Source organism: Poecilia formosa, unplaced genomic scaffold (assembly GCF_000485575.1).
Source record: "Poecilia formosa unplaced genomic scaffold, Poecilia_formosa-5.1.2 Scaffold12, whole genome shotgun sequence".
In the NCBI taxonomy this organism is placed as follows: Eukaryota; Metazoa; Chordata; class Actinopteri; order Cyprinodontiformes; family Poeciliidae; genus Poecilia; species Poecilia formosa.
Window position 1 is genome coordinate 3,905,283 of NW_006799951.1, and position 11,674 is coordinate 3,916,956.

General features: G+C 37.6%; 1 protein-coding gene across 2 annotated transcripts in view; it reads right to left on the reverse strand.

The window, feature by feature from the left end:
- The window catches only part of LOC103133604 (muscarinic acetylcholine receptor M3), an 85,746-nt gene that overhangs the window by 49,269 nt on the left and 24,803 nt on the right, over window positions 1–11,674 (reverse strand). For both annotated transcript variants that reach the window (XM_007545415.2, XM_016668004.1), the window contains exon 2: window positions 4,777–4,891. The gene's annotated coding sequence lies outside the window, so the exon portion shown is untranslated. The remainder of the gene's footprint in view (window positions 1–4,776; window positions 4,892–11,674) is intronic.

The following is an 11,674-nucleotide window of genomic DNA, read 5'->3' on the forward strand; positions in this document are numbered from 1 at the left end:
TTTTTGTTCTAACAGGAGTGTTAATAAAAACCAGCGCGAACTAAATCCTACTCTCCATAATGTTGTTGATACTCAAATAAATAGATCATCCTTCATAAGCGCCGCTTTTCTATGAAGCAATATGAATTTTACTGCAAACAACAAAACACACATACAAACTAATTCACAATGAACAGAATGTGCATGCTGGTGGTGCAGCTCCACTTAGCAGCATGTATAATACGCTGTTTCCAGACATAACTGAGCAATATAAGGCACTTTGGAAATGTGTTCATAATCCTTGAACTGTTTCATATCAGACCTCATCGGAGATCCCATAAATTTGCTTTAGTCAGTCAAGTAAAATCAGAAAAAATACATATTTTGTGGTTGTAATGTGACAGAAGTTAAGTTCAAGTGGTATGATTGTTTTAACAAGATCCCTTATCTGCATAAGATAATTTGGCCCACGTTTTAGCGGCTATAAAAACAAAACATAGTTTCACCAACCGAGCAGAAGATGAAAGGATTCTAGAAATAAAATGAAGAGGAGTCAGCTATTTTAGTTAGATATTCACAAAAGTGTCTTTAAAGAAAACTGAGCTCAAAAACAGTGATGGTACAAGTTTGGGCGAAGGTGCCACACTTTGCAGGGGAGAAAGTTGTGCTTAATCTTTGATGCAAAGATTCCTCATGAAATATTTCTGTCGTTGCAGATCCCACAGTATTGAAGGGCCATTATGAAAATGGGAGAAATACAGGAAAACGACCATTAACACCAGTGAACCTGAGCAATCCTGCCTTGTGCTGCTGTGCTCACGTGCAAAGAAATGTCAAGTTGTACATTTCAAACGACTTAAATCATGTTTTACGCCATAAATTATGATTGATATGCCTCTAAACACCAACATGGTTTCAGAGGAATTTAAACAGAGATAGCCATTTGTTGAAGAGTTTCTTTTGGTAGGACAGAAAAGAAAAAAAAACAAAAGAAAACACTCTGCTTGTTATGCTTTTTTCTCCGGCAGAGAGACCTCAGTGTAAATACCCGTGTTTATTTATGTGTTTATTAAAGGACTAAGATTAGTCATTAATTGTGAATTTGAGTCCCTGAGAACTGGAGCTGAATACCAAACAGGGCTTCACAATGTTTGAAGTATTATAATACGGAGCCCTGACTAGCTAATGAAGTCCCTGTGGACTGGATCCCTCACTATAATTCACCTTTTATTCTCACAATCCCTTCATCAGTTCCACTTTGACGGATTTCCAGCTTAAAATTGAGAGGAATAATAATAGAGACTTAGCGAGGTCCTTTAAAAAAAAGTTGATGGAAAAACTTCCTATTGGCTCAAGCAGATTGATTGCGGTTTAACTGAATTTTAACCCCATGATTTAGCCTACAGACTTCAACAATTTCCTTTAAATGAGATTTTCCTTAAAGTGTCACTGAAGTGCAGCACAATGTACAAAAGAAAAAAAAATATGCAGGAGAGTGGTTGGGTTGAATGGCACTTATTGCTTTTTTTTTTATTGGAAAAAAGTTCTAAAAAGTACAGATTAAAAATAAAAAAAAAATAATTCAATCGTACCATTTCTGTGGTTTAAAAAGCATTAATGAGACTTTGGTGATATTTTATTGAGGTGACAGAGAGATATTTGTATTTGTTGTCTTACCTTTGTTAAAAAGTAAATAAATCAAAAAGACAAACGCAATAATTTGTCAAGAAAAACACGGGACCATCATGGTGTGGAAAACAAAACACCAATATCACCAACTTAAAGGAAACTCTCTGTTGCGTAGCATACACAAGCATGATTGACAGCACTAAGACCTTCCTCCTGGCTCTGATTGGTTGTTTCTGACAAACCATTATAATATCTAAAAATGGCAGATTTTCTTTTTTTTATGTATAGCATAAAAAAGTGAAAATTAAATGTGAAACACTTCTGATTTATCTTTAACAAACATTTTAAAAGTCCTTAAAAACCCAAAATTAGAAAAGAACCAACAACAGGAAGAAAAAACAGTGGACAACCAGACAGATTGTTAATGTGTCCTGTCACACTTGCACAAAACTGTATTTGTTATTATCTCTTGTATAACCGCGTCTGGGCCTCGTGCTACCACAAACCCAAATTACATGTGCATTGAGGGAAGTCTGTCTGATGCTTGAGTGCTTTTAACCACTCTTGCTGGTATACCCTCACTCAGGGAAATGCTGGGTGACAAACCATAAACCCACTGACATCTACAAAGTGGCAGCATTTACTGTGTACCCATTACTTCAATAATAGATGTTCTTTCTCCTTTGGCTAACTTGCCTGAGTTAACATTTCTGCATACCTTTGACTGCAACAATTATCGCTCGGTGTTCCTCACTTTCAAATTAATGCTTAATATCAATCATCAATTCAATACCAGACATATAGCGTTCAAAAAAGACATGCCCTCTCATCAGAATGATAGAAATATTATTTCAGGATAAGATTATCAGATTTAGACTGTGTTAAAGGTTACTGCTTCAGGAATTACGTATTACAAATATTTTTTTGTTGTTGTTTTCCTAGGGAATAAATATAACGTGGAAGAGAAGACCATTTCTCATTATTACTCCTCAAAATGCAAAAAAAACAAAAAAAAACAACAACAAAAAACATGACTTTCATGTATGGCAGGTGTGTGCTGATCTTCTAGGAAATCGCTAGAAGAAAATGAATCCAGACCTAAACTTGCTCATATCTAGAGTAATAATCATAGTTTAAGCCAACTGGAACTGAAACTGGAAGTTTAGCTTATTGCTGCATACAGTGAGAACCACAAGCAAAAAAAAAAACAAACAGAAATCTCCAAAGCCTACTGTTAGAGAGCTGGTTTTTTTTCAGTGTCATACTGCATTGAAAGATTATTTAAGGTTTCCAATTCACATTTTTCAGAGGTGCTGATGAATGTGAACAGTTGTACAGATGAGAGAAATGTTGGGTCAGAGCAAAAATAAAGCAGAGGAAATACTCCATAAAAGTACATTTTCCTACTTTCCGGTCCACACCAGCTCCAATTAGACCTTGATGGGTGTCGTTATAAACGTCGTTTCACCCACAAGTCAGTCACAGCAATAATTGAATGTATTTCTGCAAGTTCACAAGTATAATTTTAAGTCTTGCATCCAAAACCCTGGCGTCTCCAGTTTTGTTTGCAGCTCATGTAGTAATTCAGTTGCTAAAGAACTGCCCGATACTTCTGATGTAATAATTATACTTTGGCTTTAACATCATTTCTGGTGTTCTCTTTTCAAATCAATTCATTTTGTTTAATCAAACCCTGCATACTTTCTGGGTCTGTACGTTCCCCTAGTTGCCTCATCACAGTTAGTATATCACATCGGTACAAAAAAAAGGAAAACTTCTTCAGCTACTTTTGTGATTGTTTTAAATCATCCCAAAATAGCTTCAGGGTGAGGGTGAGTTTCTGTGTACTTCTTTTTGATAAGGAAGTAACAGCAGGAGTAAGTTGGACATGTCACTAAGTCCAAACAAGCTCAGAGACAAGTGAAGTCTTTAACAACTGATTGCTTCCCATGCTCGTTTCCTTTTTTTAGGCACAGACAAATTTTGTGGGTGCTTTTTATACGAATGTGCAAATCCCAGCGATGGAATTAAAGCAATGTAAGGTTAAAGTCCAGACCATTTTCCTTCGTCCGCCGTAGCAAAATAGAAGTTGTATTGTTCGCTGAGTATTGTATTGTTTAGAGTTGCTTTAGCACTGAAGCTTCTTACAATTATCATCAGGCAAGAAAATGGTACCTCCAAAGCACATTACAAAGAAAGACCAGGCAGCAAAAGCATGCACGCATTTGCTTTTGCCTTCAGTCAATTTAGACTCACAAGCAAATCTAACATGTATCATTTTTGGACTTTGGAAGGACAATGAAGCAACATATAAAGACTTTAGACACGCAGTGAGAATACCAACTCAAACCACTGATCTTCTAGATACAAAGAGACAACAACAAGATCCCTCTGTCGAAGTTCTAGCCCAGTTAATGAGACTTACGACAAAAATACACTCCAAGCACAACTCAAGACTGTGGTGTTTGATATTGTTAGTTATTTTAATAACTGAGCATAATTTACATGTAAACTGCAAGCAGAACATTCTTCCATTTATTTCAAACGAGCTGATTTTTATGCCTGGACTCATTTTGTTTATTTAAAAGGAAGGTAACTTAGGGGTATGTTTAGCAAAGAACAATGGCAATTGTTAAAATAAAATAAAAAAAGATTAACAATAGATGTATATTATAGAAAAGGGAGAAGTTTAATAAAAACCTGATTCTGGACCTGATTCTGTCATAAATCTTGATGTCAACCAAGTTATATTTGGGTTTATTTTAGGTGAGACGATTAGGGTTACAACCGAAAACATTGTTGCATAGTTGCAAATAACAAGATGCATCATATAAAGTGTTGAAAAAAACGTAATAGGTTCACTGCTTTATTTTTCATTTTATATTTTTTGGCACACCTTCATGTTTCAAATCATCAAAGAAATTTAAGCATAAAAGATCATTTGAGTCGATAGAAAAAGCTCATTTAATCTGAAGATTTTCTTAATTAATGGGAAATGTTATCAAACCAACATGGGCTCTGTTTTTGACAGCGCAATTTAAAACATTGTGAACGTGAACATTAGGAAAATGCCCTGAAGGTACAGACAGCTGGCAGGGGGAGAGACAACAGTGTCATTTGTGAATACAAGAGGTTTCTTTCTCTTTTCATTTTTCATGGGTAACTCACCAAACGCTGCCGGGAGGTGAAGAGTCTGGAGGTCACCTTTCAGCAGAGTGCTTTTCGGTGTCTATGCCATCAACTGGAGGTGCACGATCATCTTCTTCTGGTCGGATCATAGTGTCTTGGAGGCAGACATGGAGGGAGGAAGAAAAGAGACAAAAACAAAACAAAACAACGAATGTGTTAAAACGAATATGTCCAAATTAGGAAGTGGAATACCTATAGCTTTGCTGCGTTTGAAAACGGAGGCAAACATGAACAGGAGGGAAGAACTGTGACACTCAGAACGTTTGCCTTGAGCCAAAATGGCTGCTCTCTCTTGCAAGGAATTATACATTTTTCATCATAAAGCAAAGCAAAAAACCCAAAAAAACCTTCTATTTGCCACTCAAGCATCATTTTTTTAGTATCTATGATGATCTTGCATGTGGTCCCTGCAATATACCTTCACATTGCAGCATTGCTGAAATTTTTATTCTTTGTTTGTCTAATGCGTTTTAATCAAAGATCTGCTTGAGGTATGTGTCTACCATTCCCCACTGGATAATATCTGTCAAAGGGAAGAATGGCATGTCTTCATGTCTAGGGAAGTGTTCATGCCTTATATAGTCTGGGTCTACTAGAGTTGCCTGCTGCACATAGCTGGATGTAGCCAAGGGCTAAGGAAGGAGACCTTTTGAGAGCTCATTAAAACAGTCTTCAAGTCTTGAGAGACAAATATGAATGCACTACAAAAGAATGAGCCTGCCATTAAAAATAATCAGAAGTAATGGAGCTGTTCCCAGACTGAAAGCACATTTAATAAAAAAAAAAAAAAAAGTGGAAGCTGGTTTAAATTGAGAAGAAAAAAAAAGGCTATGAAGTGGAAGAGGAAGAGGGTTGGGGCTTGATACTAATTTACAAATAATGTAAACACCTTTAGAAACATTAAGCAAATGAACACTGGATGTTCTGTGTTGCAAATACAAATTATATCCTAAAGGTCAATGTGTAAAATATTTGTTCTAAAAGACATCCACATGGCATTTATTACAATTCTTTTTGCATATTTTCTTTTTTTTTTTTCTCTCTCCACTACTGACATTTACACTAGCTGCACGCGGACAAATAAGAGACCATGTAGAATTTAAATATTTCCTCAGCTGCATCCTATTTTAAGGCATCCTAACAGGATGGAGTGCTTCATCTTAATGCTAACAACCTCGCTTGGCCTATCTGCTCTAAAGCTAAGCTGGGTCTGCAGGGGCGTTTTCGAGTGAGCCGTGAGGAGGACTGAGCGATACAATTACCGTTTTCAAGTTTCCACTTTAAATCTGCGCTGAGACTTGATCTGAGCCTCAAATGACACGGCATATCCACGTAATGACGAAGACGTTCCCACAACGTTATGAGACGGTTATCACCAGGTTAAACACGGCAGTATGTTGTCATACAGTATGTATGAAGAAGTCTTGTGTAAAGCAGAGAGATAAGATGTCAAAAAGTTTTAGTTCCCAGTCTCATAATGAATCATTCTAAGGAAGAAAACCCGGGGTCCTCTCAATTTCATTCGTTTTTTTTCAAAGATATTTTTGGCACTAGAGGCTCACAACGGCCATGTCGACGACTATGGCCTCTGTATTTTGGGCGCCCACTCTACCCTAAAAACTAGGGTTGAAGCATGTCTGTGAAAAAAGCATCTAAAAGTTTAGTTAATGTATCAAACATAAGGATATATTTCTGTCAATTTTATTGCCCAGATTAACCCTCTAAGTTTTAATCGGAGGGCCGGCGATTCAGTCAAATTTGCAGAACCGTAATTCAGCCACACTTTGCCCCCTCAAATCCCAAAAGTTTCTGAAAAGGGAGACGTTGCGCTTTTCAGCCAATATCAAGTTATTACGGTAATTTCACCATAATAGCAGCGAGGGAAATGAATCTGAGGGGTATTCTTTTAATAGAAGGTAAATTGCGCAAATAACTTGCTAGATATTGAAAGTCCCAGTTGTTATGGATAAATGGGCAAATGTATTTACTCACAGGACATTTAGAGAAGTGCGTACAGTTAAAATAAGCAAAAATATCCAGGTGCAGATTTTAAATTTAGGGTTAAATGGTTTTTGATTTTTCCTCCATTCAATCTATTTCGTGCCAAAGTGTCCAACCAAAATTCTTTGCTCTGCTACATTTAAGTATCACCTGGACTGATGTAGCCCACCATGTTCTATTACACAGAGCTAAAGCTCATGTCTGAAATGCGAAAAAATGAATCTTCTCTTCTTCTTCTTTTTCCTAAGTTATTGGAGAAGACTGGCAATTATGGCACATTGTAACATTAAAAGAAAACATGGTAGAATATATTGCAGCAACAACTCATATATGAGAGGCTGGGCTGCTCATATTAAACATAAACAGCACAAAAGTCACAACAACTTCGAATCTCTCTACTTCCGAAATGGAGACTCTTATCTCGCCCAGCTTAAGTACAATATAAATCTACCAGGAAAGCTCTTGACATCCTCGTTTGCTCACCGTTTGACTTACTAAGAAGAACTGATTCTCGAAAAACTGCTTTTGATTCATGTGTGCTTGTGGTGTAAAAGAATAGAACAACAATTTCAGGCACGAAAGTAATTTTTTTATAACCAATAAAAATAGTTCCATAGTTGGAACAAAAAAAACAAAAAAAAAATTGCAACTATTTTTTATAATCAACTCCATGTACAGGGAGAGTCTTTGCACCTCTTTTGTCTCTAGCAGTAGCAGTTCATGTAGGAACGTTTAGGAGCAAAGCAGTTTGCATGTGTGTGTGTGTGTGTGAGTGAAGCAAAAACACTGACACAAACAGAAAGACAGGAGGAAAAGGACAGAAACAGAGTGTTTCTTACAGCTGAACTGTGGCTGAGACTCAGCCAAGGTCATCCTCTTACTTATGACATACATGGAGCCAGACTGAGCCTCTCACTTGGACGCTCTCCATCTGCTCCCGCTGATAAGACCGGCTACTCCACAAACAGCATGCAGACACCACAGCTCTGCATTGTGAATAACATACAGCAATTACGCAAAATCAATATCCTTTTTTTTCTCCCCCTGCTAAATAGAAGGCAGACTTTCTGGAATGGTTTAGATCTAGATGATCGTGCATTAAAAAAATAATAATAATAAAAAAATGTTTCTGAACGCTAATGCAAAGGAAGTACAAAATAGATTTCTAGCCACAAAGATGTAAAAGAGATATCTTTCTAATTGGTTTATGCATATCAACCAGAAAACTCAATTGCATGCAGTCGGGGGGCCAGAACAGCTTAGCTTAAATTACAGGAACTCAACTAGGCAGCGTGGATTGTTGGGAGTCCAGAAGATTTTCCACAGCGTCTCTTCCAGCTTATATAAATTGGGAGAGGTTAATAATGTGTGCAGCTGGCCGACCAGCAGACCTGCTCCGACTCCTCCTGTTCAGTACTCCACTTTGTGAATCAAAGCACACGTTAAAATTCATGAGAGCAAAGAATACGGTTGGCTGTCACTCCTGTGAGGATTGTTCCGTAAACCCCTCTGCCTTGCTGCTCTTCAGAGTCGGACTTGAATAAGCACAGAAGCTCTGACAGCATGGGGAATGTGGACGACAAATACTCCGTGTGTATCGGATTGCTCTTTAAAGAAAACAGGAAGGCGCCGTGCTTGGGGTAGTTTTAAATAAATGTGAGATGATGATAAAATTTTACAGCGTTTAAGAGAGTGGCAATAAAACAATAAGGAGGAATGTTCGGAAGACTGGGAGGTTCGCCTGCTTTACGATGGCGGTCAAAAGCGCACACGCCCCTGCGGAGAGGCCGGGTTTTTGTGACTGAAGAAAAAAAAAAAGAAACTTCAAAAATCATTTCACAAGTCTTTACATGTATGATGTGACGAATCTTGTACAATTCATGTGCTAAGGAAATGTCCAACAGCCTTGCATTAATAAAGGACGTTAATCTACCATTTTTTTGTAAATAGTTTTTGATTTAGATTCAACTTTGAGTCTACACTGATCAGGGAGGTTGCTGAGAAGCCAACAAGTTTTTTTGCTGTCCAAATGTATAAATAGATTTTCTGGGGTTTTATCTTTACGTTTCCATGCAAATTTTGACATTTCCATATGAATTTGTTTAATCTTGTGACATTTTGTCAAAACAACTGGCAGCATCTCATTATGGATTACTTTTCTCCAATAATAAACGTAACAATATGCTGTATGGTAAACAAGATTTACCGTGGTGTCAAGTATTTGATCTTTTAACAGAGCTGCATAAAGATTTAAGACGAGTCACTGTACATTTAATTTGGTGCAGTGTCTCTCGATGGTTTCTCCAGAATTTATGTGAATGAAAAAACATGGATAAAAAAAAAAAGAAACTACAGAAACTTTTAACAAAGGACTGACCTGCAGACTCCCTGTTTTTCCTCATTAACTTCCTTCTTTGTTAAATTGATCAGTTAGATGAGCCATCTGCTAAAGCCCACCGTTTCTTTAATGCAAGCACACATTTGAAAAATATCTCCATCCAAATTACCTCCAACACTGAAACCCAGACAAGCTTCTCAAACGCTAAAGAGGTTGGTGATCTCATCACCATAACTACAGCTGATGATCTCAACATGCAACGCTTCCTATTAAATGAGCCTTAACCCATGGAGGTGGACCAATTGGCAGGAAATGAGATCAAATTGATTGGGAAACAGATGGAAGTGAAGCAGCCCCGATAAAGCTCATGAGGCTTTAAGGATGGAGATGAAAACAAGACAGAGTCGGAGAGCAGACAGCATGAAATCAAGGACAGATTGGATGAACTATGGGGCTTAATTTTCCGAGGCTTAAAGGGAGATAAAGGATCTTTTAAAATCAGAATGGTTAAAACTGAGTCTGTTCTTGTGTTGGAATTACTTTAAGAGCAAGAGGAGAGAAGAAAAAAAAACTTTGAACAGTGTTTGACTGCCACAGAAAATATTCACAAAACTCAAAAAGGGTGAAAATAATCTCCCACTGTCAGTTGCTGAGTTTTCTTGTGTAATACTTCCAGGGAAAAAGACAAGGCAACACAACAGCCAGGCCTTGAACCTTTGCTAAAAGCAAACCACTTTCAGCTTAGCAATTATTGAAAGACATCTAATTCCACATGGAGACAATATTTCTGTCAATTTTAAAAGATGACAACAGCCAGCCTGCCTATGTTGTTAAATACATCAGCAATTATGTTTAAATCTTATCCAACATTTCCATGGGGATTAAGACTTGACAAAAACTTGATATTTGAAAAGCATGAACTTTAGATTGACTGATGATTATGACAAATATAAAAGGGAGTGCGGGCGTCTGGACTGGGTATCTGTTCCACTTAAACCTTACGTCTTACCTGATGATAGCTCAGACAGACCTCACTCCCTAAAACTCCCTTTCATGACCCTGAAAGGGCATGAAAAATAAATGAGCTCTTCCAAAGAAGAACATATTTATTAGATTGTCTTATGAGGAAGAAAGACTAATGTCTAAATTTAACAAACGTGATTTTTATGTAGACTTTATATGGATTTTCTTTTATACAAATTAAAAAAGAAACATGGATATCTCAACCAGCTTACAGCAGTCTATTTGATTTGTAATACAAAAATATTTCACACTATTGAACACTGAATTACTGTAATGCCAAGCAAAGGAAATAAAAAATAAATTAAGGATGAAACCAAATGGAAGAAACACGGGGACCTAAAATATTCAATTAGGTGCGCAAAAAAAATGATTTACGATCTGCACACTCTCCCTGATTTCACCTTCGATGAGAAACAGCACAGTTCCACAAATTAGTTTGAGTTTTTACTGCATCGGGGTCAGCCCCGGTGGCAGCGAGACGAGTAATGGTTAAGAATGCAATAAAAAGCTCCCGAACGGCTCGGAAGACTTGCTGAGTTCATGAAACTTTTAAACTGAATGGAATGTGAGACGAGAGGCTTTTGAGATGTAAATGACTCATGACCATTTAAATAAAATAAATAAAATGCTCCTCCTAGCGTATAAATCCCCAACTTAATTTAGCTGCGTCAATAGATTGCCGGGTTATGACTGATATGAAGTTCCTCGTAAAGCTGCAGCAGAGTAGCTTTACTCTAACCCTACCCTAACAGCGGCGCCACAAATACACACTTGACTGGATATTCTGAAATAAATCCATGTGTTGCACTGAGAGAAACACACAACTTTTTAAAATGGAATTGAGTTTTTGATGTTTGCGTAATTAAGGGGAGACTTAATTGCACAAAACCTGACAGGATGCAACACATCTTAAAAGTGAAGCCTGCTGCTGAAGCCTAATGTTATTGAACAAGCTGTGTGAAATATTGGCTCTTCTGCGTTAAGACAAGTCAAATCCATGCCAAACACCCTCATGCAAGTGTTTCAAATACACAGGTTGTTGGGTAAATTGCATGAGTTACACTCAGAGGGGCAGAAGTCACACGTCGAGGGTAGTTGTGAGCCCAGGGGGTGAATAAACATATAAAAAATAAATAAATAAATAAATAAATCAGAGTATGGTCTCCAGATCATTAACCCTTCAGAGCTCCACTGACCTCAGATGTTCATTTGATCTCATCATGTTTTGGTGAGTGTGGAAGAGAAATAGTGTGAGGATGTGTGCGAGGGGGAAGGGCACCACTTTGATGTTGTAATGCAAAATTTCTTTTATCTCTCACGGAGCGTTTGAGGCTTGGCTGGCTGACCAAAACTCAATTAGAGACGGTCTGAGTGTGAATCAACTGCAGAAGAAGAGGTGTGAGGCACTGAGGTGTGAACTGGATGGATGGATGGATGGATGGATGGATGGATGGATGGATGGATGGATGGATGGATGGATGGATGGATGGATGGATGGATGGATGGATGGATGGA